General features: G+C 50.9%; 1 long non-coding RNA gene across 1 annotated transcript in view; it reads left to right on the forward strand.

The window, feature by feature from the left end:
- Positions 1-1,979, forward strand: part of LOC108515998 (uncharacterized) — a 7,532-nt gene extending 5,553 nt beyond the window's left edge. Inside the window, exon 2 of the long non-coding RNA XR_014485053.1 lies at positions 1,257-1,979. This is a non-coding gene — a long non-coding RNA (uncharacterized LOC108515998). The remainder of the gene's footprint in view (positions 1-1,256) is intronic.
- Positions 1,980-14,992: the final 13,013 nt, after the last annotated feature.

A 14,992-nucleotide genomic window follows, 5' to 3' on the forward strand; every position in this document is an offset into this window, starting at 1 on the left:
TCCTTCCCTCCTTCCTTCCTTCCTTCCTCCCTTCCTTCTTTCTTTCTTAGATGGAGTCTTACTCCATCGCTCAGGGGCTGGAGTGCAATGGTGTGATCTTGGCTCACTGCAACCTCTGCCTCCTGGGTTCAGGTGATTCTTTTGCCTCAGACCCCTGAATAGCTGGGATTACGGGCATGCACCACCACGCGCGGCGAATTTTTGTATTTTTAGTAGAGGCGGGGTTTTACTATGTTGGCCAGGCTGGTCTTGAACTCCTGACCTCAACTTATCCACCGACCTTGGCCTCCCAAAGTACTGGGGATACCCATGTGAGCCACCGTGTCCAGACTGGAAAGTAGTTTCTATAGTACAAAGCGGGGGGTGCTGCTCCCCTGCCCCACACACCTCAGCACCTCCGTGTTGCTTCCTGTGGAGTAGACACTATTGTTTTGTCTGCCCAGTCTCCTCTTTTCTTGTGAGAATACGCTTCTGGAATATTCATCTGGAAAACACTCTCCTTTTGATAACTATCTTTGCCTCCCTGGGACTGCAGCTGACGTGCATGCATGCGTGCGTGTGTGTGTGCGTGTGTGCGTGCGTGTGTATGCATGGGTGTGTATGTCCGTGTGCGCATGTGTGTGTGTTGGGATTGGCTTCCAGATCTTCCTACTGGGGGAATGCCCATTATCCATTAGATGCCACTCAATGGGAAGCGGTGCCCCACCCCACCATGGAGACCTAAGGGGCTTAACAGACCCTGCATAGCCATAGACGGATATAATCTGTGCTTGGTGAATTGGTGCTTTGACTGCTCTCAGGGTAGCTGAGAGCTTATTCCCAGAATGGTGAAGGTGGCAGAGTCCCAGAAGCTGGTGTTATTGGCTACCATCACCCATTTTATCCAGGGGCAGAGCTGAAATCTGTGCCACTCAGCTCTGCTGGGCAGGTGGGATAAAGCTGCTCCAGGCTCCGTGCTGTCCCCATCTCTACTCCTGCTGCCTGGCAGCCTGGAATCCTTCTCCAGACTTCCTGTAACTCTCTCCCCAAGCCAATGCCCTCCCTCGCATGAACAAGGGCCCCTCCTCACGACCCATGGTGCCTGGCTTGCCTTGGCCCCAGCCCTCCTCCCTGTGCCGAAATCATCTTTCTGTGGATCTTTCTCCCTCTTGGGCTCCAACCTCCCTGTGGGCAGGGACCAGCCCTTGGCCACGTTCCAGCTCCCTAGTGCCACTGTATGTTTGGTGAATTTGGGGGCATGGGTTGGACGATCTCAGTTCAGTTCCCAAATCTTTCTTTCCCATCCTATCAGTCTTCCAGGATCTCAGCCAGTTCTCTCACTGCAGAGAATGGAGAAGCCCAGCCCACAGCGTGAAGGGAGAGCCACTGTGGTGCCCACGGCAAGACACCCAGAGTCCCTTCCAGGCAGGGACACCCCTGGAGCGACCCTGTTTCAGCATGAAGTTACTTGGGTGAGAACTCACCAAGCATGCACAGCGGGCGCTGGGCTCCGAGCTTCAGCATATCCTTTCATTGAACTCCACATGGCCCTGCTGAGCAGGTGAGCCCACCATTCTCAGACCCCCAGGGCCCCATAGACAGCAGATCTGCCGCTTTCAACCATACCCACTGCCTCTCATGCTGGATTAGGGGAAATGGAACCCACAAAGCCTGCAGGCCAGGGAGGGCGGGAAACTGGGGTGATGTGAGCACACGGGGTGGAGCACTGTGGACTGAATGCCTATGTCCCCTGGGTTCATATGTTGAACCCCTAACTCCCAATGTGATGACGTCAGGAGGTGGAGCCTTTGGGAGGTGGTTAGGCCATGAGGGTGGAGACCCATGCTGGGGTCAGTGCCCTTACGCCTCTCCCATGTGAGGACGCAGAGGGCAGCTGTCTACAAGCCAGGAAGAGAGGCCTCACCAGACACCAAACCTGCCGGCACCTTGCTGTGAGATTTCCAGCCCCCAGAGCTGTGAGAAATAAATTTCTGTTGTTTAAGGCACTCAATATTTTGTTATAGTAACCCGCGCTGACTGAGCAGATATTCATATGGAAAGTGAATTTTGATCTCTACTTCATGCTGTATGTAAAAGCCAATTTCAGATTGACTGTAGATACAGATTGGCAAAGCAAAACAATACAGTTTCTAGAAAGAAACAGGAAAATGTCTTCATGAGGTGGTCAAATATTTCCTAGAGAGGACACTATAAGCACCAACTACAAAATAAACAATGATAAATTGGACTGCATTAAAATGAAGAACATCTGTTCAACAGAAGACCCCATGAAGAGCATGAGAAGCCAAAGCGCAGAGTGGGAGGAGAAATCTGAGCTGAGATGGGAAATCAGAATATGAAGAACTCCTTCAAGTCAGCAAGAAGACAGGCAAGCCGAGAGGAAGACGGACAGACGACCTCAACAGACACTTTACAAAAGAGATATCCAGGCAGGTGTGGTGGCTCACGCCTGTAATCCCAGCACTTTGGGAGGCCGAGGCTGGTGGATCACCTGAGATCAGGAGTCCAAGATCAGCCTGGCCAACATGTCAAAATGCCATCTCTACTAAAAATACAAAAATTTTCTGGGCTTGGTGGCATGTGCTTGTAATCCCAGCTACATGGGAAGCTGAGGTGGGAGAATTGCTTGAACCCGGGAGGCAGAGGTCGCAGTGAGCTGAGATCGTGACACTGCATTCCAGCCTGGCAGACAGAGTGAGACTCTGTATAAAAAAAAAAAAAAAAAAAAAAGATATCCAAATGGCCAATACACATAACAGAATACTCTATTTTATTAATCATTGGGGAAATACAAATTACATTAAAGCCAAAGTGAGCTAACACTCCATACCCCTAGGAATGGCTCAGGAAGGATTTGAAACAACTACAACTTTCATATGCTGCTGGTGGGAGGTAGGAGGCAGGCCTCCACTCCAGAGGAGGGGCTCAGATGCTACACCAAATTGAGGACTAACTAGAACAGAGATGGCTGGAAGCAGCTTTCCGTAAGACACACCCACCAGTGTGCCACGTCAGTTTACCATTGCCATGGTGACAACCAGAAGTTAATGCCCCTTTCCACAGCAATGACCTGATGACCCAGAAGCTACTACCCTTTTCCTAGAAATTTCTGAATAATCCACCTCTTAATTTGCATGTAATTAAAAGCGGCAGTAAATCTGACTGCACACTGCCTCTGAGCTGCTGCTCTGGGCACACTGCCTATGGGGTAGCCCTGCCCCGCAAGGAGCAGCCCTTCTGCTGCTGCTGTGCACAGCTGCTTCAGTAAAAACTGCTAACTCCATTGGCTCACCCTTACATTCTTTCTTGGGTGAAGCCACGAACCCTCCTGGGCTAAGCCCAATTTTGGGGCCGGCCTGCCCTGCATCAGTGGGAGTTTCTGGCAGTATGAGCTAAGCTGGATACAAGCATCCTCTCTGATGTGACTTCTAGGCAGCATATAATCAATTAAAATGCATACATAAGTTACCAAAAGACATGTACAAGAATGTTCCTAGCAGCCTATTCATAACAGCCAGAACTGGGAGTACTCTGGACGTTACCAGCAGGAGAATGGGTAAGTTGACTGTGGTATATTCATGTAATGGAATACTCCACAATGAGAACAAATGAACCACACCTGCATGCAAGAGTGTGGATGACTTGATTTGAGTTCAAAAACAGGCACCATTAGTTGGTCATATTAGAAATCAGGCTGTGCTGGCCAGGCGTGGTGGCTCACAACTGTAATCCCAGCACTTTGGGAGGTCGAGGCAGGTGGATCACTTGAGTCTAAGAGTTTGAGATCAGTCTGGGCAACGTGGGGAAACCCTGTGTCTACAAAAATACAAAAATTAGCTGGGCGTAGTGGCACATGCCTGTAGTCTCAGGGAGGGAGGCTGAGGTAGGAGGATTGCTTGAGCCCGGGAGGTGGAGGTTGCAGTGAGAGAAGATTGTGACACTGCACTTCAGCCTGGGTGACAGAGTAAGAACCTGTCAGAAAAGAAAGAAAGAGAAGAACGAAAGAAAAGAAAGAAAAGAAGAAGGAAGGAAGGAAGGAAAAGAAAGAAAGAAAGAAAGAAAGAAAGAAAGAAAGAAAGAAAGAAAGAAAGAAAGAAAGAAAGAAAGAAAGAAAGAAAGAAAGAGAAAGAAAGAGGAGAAAGAAAGGAAAAGAGGGAAGGAAGGAAGGAGGGAGGGAGGGAAGGAAGGGGAGGAAGGAGAGGGGAGGGGAGGGAGGGAGGAAAAGGAAAAGATAAGAAAGGAAAAGAAAAGACATAAGGCTGTGTTGGCCGGGCACAGTGGCTCACATCTGTAATCCCAGCACTTTGGGAGGCTGAGGTGGGCGGATTGCTTGAGCCCAGAAGTTTGAGATTAGCTTGGGCGATATAGTGGAGCCTCTTCTCTACAAAAAATAAAAAATTAGCCAGGTGTGGTGGCAGGTGCCTGTAGTCCCAGCTTACTCGAGAGGCTGAGGTGGAAGGATCGCTTGAACCTGAAATGCGGAGGTTGCAGGGAGCTGAGATCGTGCCACTGCAGTCCAACCTGGGGGACAGAGTGAGACCCTGTCTCAAAAAAAAAAAAAAAGAAAAAAAGAAAAGAAAAGAGAAGGCTGTGTTTACCCTTGGAAGGTCACAAGGGAGGGAGGCTTCTAGGGGTTCCAGCAATGTTTTATTTTTTGATCCAAGTACTGGTTCTCAAGCATGCTCACTGTGAAAATTTACTGGGTGGAACTAAATTTGTATTTTTCAAACAAAGATGTTACACCTTGCAGTTTGTACTCTGCTAAATGCTTTTAAATTTTACACACAAATAAAACTCCAAGAGATCACATGAGTGACAGAATTGAAACACTCACACCGTTTTTTGGGTTTGGAAACCACCCCCGCTCCATCCCACACTGGGGCTTGTGGATCCAGCTCTGTGTCCGGCCCCCTCTTGCACACATCCTGAAAGCAGGTGGGCAGGGAACCAGTCCCCATGCCATGGGTGCCCTGGGTGTGGTCTGGAGGAGAGAGGGGCACAGGCTGAGAATGGTCGGGAGGTCCCCTGGGCCCTGTGTGGTAAGAGGAGGCCCAGAGCAGGGCCTTCTAAAATCTGAAGCCTCGACAGCAGGGTCCCGGGCTGCCTAGGTCTAGGGCAGGACCGAGGGTCATCGAGGATGGGTGGCCTGGGATTGCTGGCACCAATTCCTGTTACCTCAAGTGGGGGCCTGCAAAAGAAGGGATTAGGATGAGGAGGCAATGTCTCTCTTAAGGAATTCTGGCTGTGACTCGGTCGTTGTAGGGAGGGGGCTGTACATTTCAATGCAGGCAAGTCAGGCCCTGGGCATATCCTGGCTCCTGTCTTGGAAGATGGTGAACACCCTTAGCCAGTGTGGCCGAAGACACCATTCCGGGCCAGTGCAGGCCTCCTGCACGGGTATAGCACAGCCCTTTGCCTCTCACTATATGGGCTGTGCCAGGACATAGTACCTTGACCTTCAAGTACTTTTCTTTTTTTCCAATTGAGACAGTTTTTCTCTGTCACCCAGGTTGGAGTGCAGTGGTACGATCTCAGCTCACTGAAACCTCCACCTCCTGGGCTCAAGGGATCCTCCTGCCTCAGTCTTCTGAGTAGCTGGGATTACAGGCACCTGCCACCATGCCTGGCTAGTTTTAAAAAATACTTTGCAGAGACAGAGTTGCCCAGGCTGGCCTCAAACTCCTGGGCTCAGGCAGTCCTCCCACCTCCGCCTCCCAAAGTGCTGGGATTACAGTTGTGAGCCGCCACACAGCCCTCCAGGTTCTTATCACTCACCACAGAATGTTCTCAGCTTGTTTTTCTGTGTGTGGCCAACCTGGAGGCCCAGGGCTGGGTTCCCATGCAGCCTCCTTGCCACAGGGTCCAGGAAGGCTATTTCCAAACCCTCTCGGCAGGAAGATCCACTTCTGGTGGGATTCAGGTGGAAAGAGGACCCCTCACTGCTGGGGAGCAGGCTGGAGTCCGTGCGCTTGGATAGTTATCCCGCAGAGAGGGACTTCACAAGCCTGAGAAAGAACAGTTCCACTGGGAACAGAGGAGGAGTGAACAGGACAGAGACACAGACAGGCAGGACTTTTCTGAACAGTCATTTGAACCAGAGAACAATTTTTCAATGGACAATAAATGTTGCATATAATTGAAATCTCAGTTACATTCCCTGAAAATTGCTTTCTGTGCAACCTGAGATAAGAGACGCTCCTGGAGCTGCAGTTTCCTCATCTGTTACACAGGGGTTATAAGGCCTTGCTGTCTCTATCCGGGATGACTGGGAAATTTTTCTGGAAAACAGCTACAAATGCAAAGGTGAAGTATTTGATGATATGTATATGAGCACTTCCCAGTGGGTTTTGTGGTCTGTGGGCATTTCCATAGATTGATAGGTCTTAATACTTTAAAAAAGATTCCTTGGTTAATTAATTTGATGAAACACTGGGTTAAACACAGTTAAGCAGATTTCCTTATTACAGGACTTCTCAAGGCCTTTAGTATGTTAATATGCATTGAAAATTCCCAGGAGAGGAGTATTATATGTGGCATATCTCAGACATATTTACCTAGAGAAGGGGTTGTAGTGTGTGTGTGAGAGAGAGAGAGAGAGAGAGAGAGAGAGAGAGAGAAGAGGAAGAAGAAGAAGAAGAAGAAGAAGAAGAAGAAGAAGAAGAAGAAGAAGAAGAAGAAGAAGAAGAAGAAGAAGAAGAAGAAAGGAAGGAAGGAAAAGGAAAGGGAAGGAAGGAAGGAAGGAAGGAAGGAAGGAAGGAAGGGGAAGGAATTTCATGGGGTTAGTTCAGGGAAATTCAGTGGTGAATTTCAACAGCAAGTGAAGAATGCTGTTCTACATAGATGCAGGTATTTTCTCCACCATGCCAGTTTCACAGTGCAAACTGAATCTAACAGGTTGGATTAATTTGGGGATATGCATTGCTCCACTCAGACAGTCACTGCATAGATTGCCAGGGCGATGGAAAGTAATTCAGAAAAGTCTGTGCCTTGCAAAGCCCCAAATACATGGCTGCTTTGAGGGTTTTCTTTTGCTCAAAGGATTTAGGGTGGGGGTGGGGAGTGGGGAGGACGGCAGGTGCTTCTTTTGCTTAGAATAAAATTGCAACCTGGAGGCCAAATGACAGGCTTCTCAGGGTATGGCTGGAGAAGTGCAAATGAGAAACCGTTCTGTTTTGGTGAGTGTTTTGGCTTTGTTTTTGATGAGTTTTGATCCATCAGTTTGCTTTTTTCTAAAATACAATTTTTAAAATGCTCTTATTAAATTATTGAAATTCCTGCAAGAGAATGTGTTATTGCGCATAGAAAGCACTCTAGGTCTTAACTCCTCATTTCCAGAGACACGGTGTTTTCCCAACATGCATTTCAATAACGTGAGGTGTCTTCGGTGCATCCGGTGACCTTTGGTCATAGCAGAGTAGCCTGGGCTGTGTGGGAGAGAGCTCCGGGTGCGTGCGTGCCGAGGCGTGGGCCCTGGTTCCCTCTTGGCGCTGTCCTGTCTGCTTTTTCACTGGAAGAAGTGAAGTCTCTTGTCTAATCCTGTCACCAATACTAAATGGCCTTTCTATATTTTGACACACTGAATCACCATGTCCGAGTGTGTTCCATTATGTATGATGGCTCATGTTCGGGGATGATGAATCATGACTTTTTTTTCTGAGCCCCTGCCTCCGGGCAGGGCCTCCCTCCTCTCCTATTCACACTTCTTTGAAGCTGGACCCCTGGGCGCGGGGGCCCACCAGGAGCACCGCGAGAAGTGGAAACGCAGATGAAAGAGCAGCTCTGGAATCTCCCAGACCTGCGGGCACGCAAATTCCTGCTCCGTGGACAAGTGGCAGAAAGACAACTGGATGCAGCAGAAAACAGAGCATCCTTGGGCCAGGTCTCCATGGCAGCTAGGAGGGGGAAGAGAGCTGCTCCCCCTCCAGCCTGCACCTAACCAGGGAGCCTGGTGTGCAGAGAGCAGGGCCCGGTGCGGCAGCGTCTTCCCTCTGCCACACATCTGCCTGCTCAGATTCAGGCTGGGAATCAGCTCCCACCCCAACTCTCCAGGGAAGACATGACTCTTACACAGCTCTAGGCCCATCTCCTGGGCTCCTTCCCCGTTGCCTGGGATGGCTGCATGTGGTGACCTGGGCCTCCTCATGCTTCCCTAGCCTCCACGTGGTGCCCAGGCCTGGGCAGGCGGTCTGTGGGGAGGGCACGGGCTCACCAGCGTGCAGTTGCCACAAACCAGCCTCCTGCAGCTCATGTGTGGGTGATCGGCCAGCATGTCCTCCTCTGAGCCTTGGCTCTGACCCTGACTAGGTGGGAGGGCAGCCCATGAGATGCCGTGTCAGACCAGCCCCAGAGAGGCCCCTCCCCAGCCCACCCCTCTCTCAATCTGGTCCCATCTGTTTTACTTTCCCTTCCTTCAAAAGGCTCCCTGGGCAGCCGCCTTGGGCCTTAGGCTGGGGCAGGGCCCTCCCCTCTGCTGCTCTCCTCTTTTCAGACACTGAGTGAGCCTTTACTCTCATCACCCATCTGGGGCAGCCTCCCTGTTAGACCAGGATTTTATTCACTTTCACATGCCCGGCACTCAGACCACTGAGCTAGTAAGCCCACTGGCTTCCCAGGTCTGAAGCCTGCCATCCAGTCAGCACAGCCTCCCCATTGCTGCCAGTGCTCGGCCTGTGTGCAGGGCCACTCGCCAATCCAGGCCACCTCTGGCCAGAGCAAGGACACAGGACCTGGTGGTGCAGGAGAAGGCTGTCCTGCTGGAAAAGGGGGTGACCCTTGCCATCGAACCTGCAGCCAACTGCACCTGCCACACTGGCCCTTCTGCTGCAGCAGCCCAGGTTCCAGCTGCCTGTGCCCAGGTGGTCCTCCCGTGAGCACCTCTTCTAAGGACTTCAGCCTTGCAATGGTTGCAGGACTGCCATGCTGAGAAGCACAGGCACTGTGCACAGACTTGACATCTGGGGCCACTGCCCCAGCAGGGGAACGGAATTCCTTTGCTCTGGGGGCCTGGTGTCTACCGTGCTGGATGGCCCTCCCAAGCGCCCCACCCCTCGCTCCCCCGGTGCTCCTATTCGGGTTTGAGCTTTGCTAAGCACCACCCCTGCTCTGTGTTGGGTGTTGGGGCATCTCCCAGGATGTCCCATCATCTGTGACCCCATAGGAGGAAGAAGGGGGCTCCAGGGCTTTCATTTGCCGAGGGCTTCAGAAGCACGAGCTCATGCCATCCTTGCAAACCTCCAGCCAAATGAGTGTCATATTTCTGTTTACAGATGAGGAAACAGAGAAGTTAGGTACCTTGCTCAATGCCCTAGAGGTAGTAAGTGGCAGAGCTGGGATTCAACTAGAAACACCTGTCTCCTTATTGCATGCACCGTGTTAGACTCTGGAGAAGCCTGTTGTGGATTGTCTCTGCCATGAGACCTCACAGACCCTAGGAGAGAGACGCTGTTTGCTATGGTTTGAATGTTTGTCCCCTCCAAAACTCATGTTGAAATTTAATTGCCCTTGTAGCAGTATTAAGATGTGGGGCCTTTAAGCGGTGATTAGGCCACGAGGGCTCTGCCTGCAGGGATGGGATTAATGCCATTATAAAAGGCCAAGTTCAGCTTCCTTCTGTCCCTCTTTGCCCTTCTGCCTTCTGCTGGGTGCTGATGCAGCAAGAAGGCCCTGGCTAGAGGTTGGGGGTTGGGGTTAGGAAGGCCTTGAACTTCCCAAGCCCCAGAACTATGAGAAAATAAATTTCTGTTCAGTAAGGTGAGCTAGTCTCAGGTATTCTATGATAGTAACACGCTACTGCTGCATGTTACAGACAAGACACTATTGCTGTCTGTTTCACCGGTGAAGAAATTGAAGCCCAGAGAGACCAAGCAACTTACACAGCTGGGAAGTGGCAGGGACAAAATCGGATCCCAGTCTGTCTGGAGCTGTGATCACACTGCCTGCTGCCTCCCACCAGCTGAGCACACCAGAGGCCCGATCAATCCTTAGGGGTGCCATCCTTTAGGTGGCCTCGCCTCTGTCTGCAGGACAGGCTTGGCACCAAGCGATGTGCTGTATTTTCCTTTAGAGGTGAACCCTGTCCTCCGTAGAGGGAGGCAAGCCTTTTTTCTTTGAATTTTTTTTTTTTTTTTTTTAGGGGGGAACCCCCTCCCCCCTAAGGGGGGGGAAACCTTTTTTTTTTTAATTTTTTTTTTTTTTTTTTTTTTTTTTTTGAGATGGAGTCTCACTCCATCAGCCAGGCTGGAGTGCAGTGGCACAATCTCGGCTCACTGCAAGCTCCGCCTCCCAGGTTCACGCCATTCTCCTGCCTCAGCCTCCCGAGTAGCTAGGATTACAGGCACCTGCCACCACACCTGGCTAATTTTTTTGTATTTTTAGTAAAGATGGGGTTTCACAGTGTTAGCCAGGATGGTCTCGATCTCCTGACCTGGTGATCCACCCACCTTGGCCCCCCAAAGTGCTGGGATTACAGGCGTGAGCCACCATACCCGGCCTTCTCGTTGAATCTTGATCACAGCTGAGGCTAGCTGTAGCAGGGCGTGGGGTTCAACAGAGAAGAGAAATTAAGGCCTCTGAGCCATTTGTGCTGATTTTCCTATTAAGCTGTTGTTACTACCCAGGCTGAGGCAGCCAGACTTGGGATAATGACTGGTTTTGCAGATCAGTAGGGTGTAAAGGAGATTCTACTGTTGGTAAACAGTTTGGCAATTTGAAGAGCAAATTGTGGCCTGCACGAGGAGCGGGGCTGATGCCAGGCTACCCCCGTGGAAACACTGGGGAAGGAAGCGGCGTCTGCAGCGGAGGCGAGAGGCTGGAGGGAGAGAGGTGATGGCAGGAGGCAGGCGGAGTCGGCATGGACCGGGCACCATCCCCGCAAACTTCCAGCCCTGTGGGCCGCCAACGTGCTGGGGCTGAGGGATCTTGTTCTGGCATTGTGGTCCGATGGGAGACAGGCACGTGGGTGGGTTCTTAAATACAACATACAAACACAGTGCGACACCACTTTACACCCACCAGAATGGTTATTACCCCAAATCAGAAAATGACGAGTGTTTGTGAGGATATGGAGAGGTCGGAACTCTTGTGCACCATTGGTGGGAATGTAAAATGGAGCAGCTGCTGCGGAAAACAGTCTGGGGGGGGGGGTCCTCGAAAGATTCATCGCAGGATTATCAGAGCATCACGGAATTCTCATATGATCCAGCAATTTCTCTTTCGGGTATACGTGAAAGAATTGAAGACAGGGACTCAAGCACAGTTTTGCACAGCTGTATGTATAGTAGCATTATTCACAATAGTCAAAGGTGGAAACAACTGTCCATTAGTGATGAATGGATTAAAAAAGGCGATGTGGTCTCTCCATACAGTGGAATATTATTCAGCCTTATTAGAAGGGGAGGGAATTCTGACGTATGCCAGCACATGGATGAACCTTGAAGACATTATGTTAAGTGAAATACAGCAGTCACAAACAGACAAGTGCTGTGTGATTCCACTTCTGTGAAGTGCCTGGAGTAGTAAAATCCACAGTGATAAAGGCAGAATGCTGGGTGCCGGGGCTGGGGGTGGGTAGGGAGTTGTTTGAGGGGTAGAGAGTTTCAGTTTGGGAAGATGAATCAGTTCTGTGGATGGATGGTGGTGATGGTTGCACAACAATGTGAGTGGACTTAATGCCACTGACCTGTACACTGAAAAATGATTAAAATGGTAAATTTTATGTATATCCTGGCGATGACAAAACAGTGCTCAGGTGGGATTCCGGAGCCCCAAATCTGCACAATGAGGCTGCAGCCAATTCCTCTGGGGGTGGGGGGTGGGGGTGACAGGTTCTAGTAAAAAATACTTGTGGTGAGGACTGGTTAACTCATTCATAAACTAGCAAGCGCTGGCTGCACCTGCTCTCTGTGGGACCCTGGGAGACAGTCAGCTGTGGGTGCCTGAGGGTGGGTTTCAGCACCACTGCAGGCGAGGAAGAAGGGTTGGGGGGGATGGGAGTGGGAGGTCTCCCCAGGCCTCAGAGGCCAGCTGACATCAAGGGCGAGCAGGGGCTCCCTGCGGGGGGTTTGCGCCTTTCCCATTAGGCCCTTATCAACAGCGCAAGTAATTTCAGGTTTGGCTGGAAAAAATTCACTCAATCAGCCGGCGTCTATCATTTCCCTGTAATGACTGTGTTTTGCTCCGGCTGCGAGATGCCCTGAAGCACTTATTTTCTTGAACTCAGAGCAGCTGCAAGGGCCGACTGTGTGAGCTGCCTTGGCAGGGGTCACACTTCCTGACGTTTTCTTTCTCCTGCAGGAATTTAGCTGTCAGCGCCAGGTGAATCAGGTCCCTGCGGCAGGTTCCTTCTCCCCAGACCCCTGCTCAGCTGTCGGGATGGAGGCTAGGTGTCACCCCCCACCCAGAGGAGAGGTGGTTAATCAGGGTGATGATGATGAAGATGGCAATGACCCCTTTGAGGTACACAGCGCTTTACAGTCGACATCCCCTATTCCTGGTTGATCTCATTTCACCTTCACAGCCATCCCAGAGATTCATGGGTTATCCTTATTTTCCAGGGAAGGCTCCGAGACAGTTAAGAAATGCATCACCCAAATGGCCACCGGTACAGACACTCTAACACCGGCATGACTGATTCCATCACAGAGTTCACCCCATGCATGGGAGTTGGGGATTTTGTGGCTTGATGATAAGCCTTTTGTCCTCCATAAAACAGGTGTGACAAAGCCTTCCCAATTGGCCTCCTGGGCATGGTGAGAAGAACGGAAGGGCACGAACTGGGAGGAGCTATTGGATAGGAGAAAGGGTCAAAGGTGGCACGGCTGCAACTGACCTCCAGCTAATTCATTGCACCTGCTTCAGGACAAGTTCCAACGCTGGGGGTAAGCCTTGAACTCAGGGAAATGGGGGTGGGGCACAGGCATCAGGCCAGGGTGATGGGCCAATTCACATTCGTTATAAAGGAAAAAAACCAGTGATTTCCTCTGAGATACAATCAAGCAAGTTTCCAATAGCAGCTGATGTCACAGAGGGGAGCCACGCAGAGTGAATGGCGGAAACACTGATTGACACTCTCATTGGGAAGAGGCCAGAAGAAGCAAGCATTAACACGTGGCTGTGGCTGTCGACTAGACACTGGGCCTGGTCCTCGCTGTGCTCCAGGGCTGGGGTCAGCAGGGCTGATAACCTCATTTGCAGAGCCCACGGTGACCTGGAGTCATTTCATTACTCCCTTTGTCAGAGGCGTTTGAACCAGAGCGACTCCATCTTGAATAGGGGCTGGGTAAAATAAGACTGAGACCTACTGGGCTGCATTCCCGGGAGGTTAAGGCATTCTTAGACACGGAATGAGATACGAGGTCAGCACAAGATACAGGGCATAAAGACCTTGCTGATAAAACAGGTTGCAGTAAAGAAGCCTGCCAAAACCCACCAAAACCAAGATGGCGATGAGAGTGACTTCTGGTTGTCCACACCGCTACACTCCCACCAGCGCCATGACAGCTTACAGATGCCGTGGCAATGTCAGGAAGTTACCCTATATTGTCTAAAAAAAGAACAAGTCATGAATAATCCACCCCTTTTTTAACATATCATCAAGAAATAACCAAAAAAACTGGCAACCGGTGGCCCTCGGGCTGCCCTGCCTATGGAGTAGCCTTTTTTTATTCCTTTGCTTTCTTAATAAACTTGCTTTCACTTTATGGACTTACCTCGAATTCTTTCTTGCGTGAGATCCAAGAACTCTCCCTTGGGGTCTGGATTGGGACCCCCTTTCCAGTAACACCTTTGGCTTCCAAGAAGGAGGTTGCATATGACTAATAAGAGCGTGGCATTTGACTCAAGCCTGAGAAGGTTCTAGGGTGAGAGTGAGTAGTGAGGGGCTGCTGGGGGTTCAGGAGTAAAGTGCCCAGGGAAAGCGGGCTTCTGCAGTTTAACCATCCCAGAATCCCTGTCCGTCTTTTGGGGAACCATCCCTCACCTGCTCGATGCCCGTATGTTCTGCTCAGGGCAGCCTCACTCCCCCTCACCTGAGACCTTTGGCCCTCTATTCCAGAGGTGGCATGGAACCAACTAGAGTCCACACTCCCTGGGTCAAGGATGGGAGAGATCCAAGCCAGAGAGACCTCTCCACGGCGGGGGCTTCTGGGGACAGGCATATTCTCCACTGGGGTTGTGGAGGTGGCGGAGTGTGAGTCTGTAGAAGCTGGCAGAGGTCTTTGCAGCCATGCGTGCCTTGCTAAAGGAGGAAAGCAATGGCTAGGAGAGCGGCCGGAGAGAGTCCAGCCTCAGGACATCCCTTGAGCCCCCACATCCTGCTGTGCCTGCATCCCCCACCCTCCATGGACTCCCCGGTGTTACTAGCCAATAAACTCCCTTTTCTGCTTACACTAGATGGAACTGGGTTCCTGTCATTAGCAACCAAAAGTGTTCCAGCTAAAAATACACTCGAGATTTTAACTTCTTTAAACCCTCTTCTACATTATAAATTGCTCTTTTAAATATAATATTTAGTGGTGGTAATAATTTATTCTCAGGTCTTTGAATACAATGTTCTGTTTCATAGGAAACCGGAATCGAGTGCGGAAGCATTGGATGAAGGTGGTCCTGGCCCACTTGCCTCCCAGGGGCCTGGCATGTGAATAGGGATGCTTTGGCCAAATGCCCTTGGTAGCCATCACGGCCCCAGGGCCTGCGAGGAAGAAATCATCCTTTGACGACTGACCTGGCAGGTGAAAGGGGTAGCGGGGGTGATGGAGGCCCTGAGTGAGGGGGCATCATCAGGGAAGATCGACCCAACCCACCAGGAGGGGCGAGAATGGGCACAGTTACCTTTCGCAGCATCCCGGGGGAGGTGCTGTGCTGGGCCCTCAGGATCATCAGGCCTCTCCATGCTCGGCAGTCAGGCAGCAGGAAGGTGTCACTCTCCCCATCCTCCCTGGCATGTGAATAGGGATGCTTTGGCCAAATGCCCTCGGTAGCCATCACCTCCTTGCCT

This window comes from Rhinopithecus bieti, unplaced genomic scaffold (assembly GCF_001698545.2).
Source record: "Rhinopithecus bieti isolate Rb0 unplaced genomic scaffold, ASM169854v2 scaffold_1530, whole genome shotgun sequence".
Classification (NCBI taxonomy): Eukaryota; Metazoa; Chordata; class Mammalia; order Primates; family Cercopithecidae; genus Rhinopithecus; species Rhinopithecus bieti.